This window comes from Fukomys damarensis, unplaced genomic scaffold (assembly GCF_012274545.1).
Source record: "Fukomys damarensis isolate Sample0158 unplaced genomic scaffold, DMR_v1.0_HiC HiC_scaffold_39, whole genome shotgun sequence".
Taxonomy (NCBI): domain Eukaryota; kingdom Metazoa; phylum Chordata; class Mammalia; order Rodentia; family Bathyergidae; genus Fukomys; species Fukomys damarensis.
This window is the reverse complement of record NW_022900951.1, coordinates 54,914,028-54,917,469: the sequence shown is the minus strand read 5'-3', so window position 1 is coordinate 54,917,469 and position 3,442 is coordinate 54,914,028. Positions and strand designations below refer to the sequence as shown.

Here is a 3,442-nt window from a genome sequence, read left to right as displayed (position 1 = left end):
GATCTGCAGTTACTGGGAAACAGGAGGAAAAGAAAAAACCCAGGCACAGGAAGGCAATTTAAAGGAGGAACCCAACAGACAATATTCAGTCTCGGGAGTGTCTAGAGGGAAAAGCAGGGTATTTTCTCAGCCCTGGCACTCAGCTCTGGCAAATGGGCTCTTTTGGGAAAGTACTGAATTTCTGAAGGAAGAAGCTGAGAGAAGTAGGAAGAAATCTGGTGAAACAGCTGGTGGCAGTTATCTCTGCTCAGGTGGTGGTGATCTGAGCCCAGGTGACCTGCACCTAGGTGCCTGTGATCGGTGCCCAGCTGTGCACTCCACCCACCCACCCCCGTGCCTGCCTGTCCCAGTTCCCTTCCCACTGGGAGACTGGGCAGAGGAGAAATATGCACAGAAGAAAGACTCCTCAGATTAGGACTCTAATGAAGATTGGGGGCCAATCAGAGGGCAGAAATTAAGTTAGGACCAATGAGTCTTTGGAACTGGGATGTGGTTCTGGATAGAGACCCTGAAACAGGCAGAAGCATGCGGCGATTGTGACTGGAGTGATCCAGGGGTGGAGAAGAGTCACTTGCATGATGCCATAGTGGACATATCCCCACCCCCTGTCCCAACCTCCACAAACTCCATAAACTCTATGCCTTCCGAGCCACCACAGAGCTTGGTGCTCATGTGGGATCCATTCCATTAGCCACTAAAGCAAAGCCCACATGAGTACCCTCCCATTGGCATCTAGATTATTGGGTTTTATGCAAATGCCTACCCCTTCCAACTCCAGGTACCACCGAACTCCCGTGCTATATGGACATTCTATGAGATGTATGGACAAAAAGCTAGGAGAAGGCACAGAGACAGGGAGGAGGAGGGGATCCAAGAAAGCTGTGTGGGTGCACTCACAGTAGTGTGGAGGGAGCAGACATAAACAGCTGCAGGGGTCACCAAGGAAAGAAGTGGGCTGCCCCAGAAATCGGTAGAGTGGTTGACCAGTACTGCTCTGCCTCCCCCGACCCTGCAAACCAATTAAAGGTGTCTGATCATAGGATGGAGACAAAACACACAGCTAGTCATGCCCATGGGAACACAGCTGAAATCTAACAGCTCCGTCTACCCAGAGAGAACTCACTACTTTTTGTGCCTGTGTCATTTTTATTATTTTCTTTTATCAATGATTTTCGCCTTTATCTCTTTCTTTTCCTGGTCTATTTTCATCTGATATCTATATCATCTATATATGGATGTTTGTATATGTAAAATGGAAAAGAATTATTTAGTGCTTTAGCTTAAAAAGAATATTCCATGGTCATATTAGAGTAACTTGCACCAAAAATTGTGTATGCAGGATTCGAAAACAAGCTTTTTATCAGTTTATTATTGGTTCCAACCCTCTTTAACAGCTTCCCTCAATCTCCAGTCATACTTCCTTCCTGCTTCTTTCTTTTCTCTGCCACTGCAGATAATCTCTCAACAACCCCTCCTTCCATTTTAGATATAAAAATAATATCACCAAATCTTATCTCTTTCCTTACTTTCAATTGCTATCTCTGTTTTCATTGTCCCTTCTTGCTGAACTAATTTTCTTTCTTTTCTTCTTCCTAATCCTTCCCTCATCCTCTACCGCCCAGCCTACTTGTCATAAGCACCAATCCATTGCCTTCCTGCATTATTGAAAAGAAAAAAAGTATGAAATAGTCAAAACAAGGTTTAAATTATGATTGATATATGATTGTTTCTGTAGATTCTGATATAATCAATTGTTCCTTCCTTATAATACAGTGACTGGGACTGACTTGCTTATGTCGAGTAGGTTGTAGAGAGGTATAAACACCAAAACATAACCAAACTCAAGGATACATCACAGAGAGGCAGAATCTAACTATAGAGATTTCCACAGTAGTGACAGAATTTTTCTACCTTAACAGATCTTCAATGTGCAACACAAAAACAATAGAAACAAGAAACCAAAGCAGCAAGATGCCTCCAAACACCTGTAATTTCCTCCAAGCTGATCTTACTAAAGTGAAGGAAGTTACAGGCAAAGAACTCAAAAAGCAAATGGTCAAAATGTTTGAAGAGATAAAAGAGGAAACACATAAGAAAATTTATAAGACATTTAGCAAAAAGAGGATATAAATACACAGATAAAAATTTAATTAATAAAATATTCAGTGAGCTTAAAGGAGGAATAAATAATAAGCCGATGAAGTTAAGCAAGATGATATAAAATGTTAATGACCATTTTGATAAAGAATTAGAAATTGCAAAAGCAAATGAAACAGAAATCCTGGATATGAGAAATTCAATGGAAATTATATGTAGCAGGTTTGACCAATGTGAGGGGACAGGGTCAGAACTTGAAGACAATGCTGGTGTACCAGATCATGTACTCAATGATAACCTAAAAACAACAAGATACCGTGGAAACTGAATCCTACAAATGCTAGATGACTCAAAAAGAAAATCCCCAGAATTATAGAAATGGAGGAAAAATTAGCTGGGTGTGGTGGTGCATGCCTGTAATCTCAGCAGCTGGGAGGCCAAGGCAGGAGGATCGCCATCAGTTCTTGGACTACCTAATGAGTTCAAGTCCAGCCTGAGCTAAATAGCCAGGCTCTGTTTAAAAATAAAACAAAACATTAGAAGATAACTCAAAGGGTATAAAAAATTTATTTACCAAAACCACAGCAGAAAAAACTTCCAAATCTAGGGAAAGTATTCAATGTTCAAGTACACAAAGCATGTATAACCTCAAATAGCCTTGGTCAGAGAAGAAACTTTCCACAACATATCATAACCACAATTCCAGAAATTGAACACAAATAGAGAATACTAAAAGCTGTTACAGAAGAACAGCAAGTAACCTACAAAGGCAAGCTTATCAGAATAGTAGCAGATTTCTCAAGACAGCTTGGTGAAATTTTCAAGCCATAAGGAAAAGAATTGCCAACCTAGACTTGTATATACTGCAAAATTAGCCTTCAAATTTGGCAGAGAAGTAAAGACTTTCCATGACAAAGAAGTTCTGAATAAATACATGACCACTAAGCCAACACTGCCAGAAATACTTACAGAACACCTAGACAGAGACAGCGAGGCCACCAACACCCAAACACCCAAAGGGAAGTATATATCCGTGCTTGCTTCAGCAGCACATATACTAAGAATTTGAAGGATACAGAGATTAGCATGGCTCCTGCACAAGGATGACTTGCAGATGTATGAAGTATTTCATATTTATTGATAAATTTGAGTCATTTGTGGGAAAATGGATGCACCTTGAGATCATAATGTTAAATGAAATAAGTCAGACACAGAAGCTTAAATACCACAACATGATTTCTCTTATGGGAGAAATTCATCATGTAGATAATTAGCAAAATAAAAGATAGATGATAGGGAACAGGAAAATAGACTTTGTGGGGATGGGAAGGGGATCTAGAGATCG

General features: G+C 40.3%; 1 non-coding gene across 1 annotated transcript; it reads left to right on the top strand.

The window, feature by feature from the left end:
• Window positions 1-3,130: 3,130 nt before the first annotated feature.
• Window positions 3,131-3,235, top strand: LOC117284834. The gene has a single exon (XR_004515912.1). It is a non-coding gene; the product is annotated as a U6 spliceosomal RNA (small nuclear RNA).
• The last annotated feature ends 207 nt before the right edge of the window (window positions 3,236-3,442 follow it).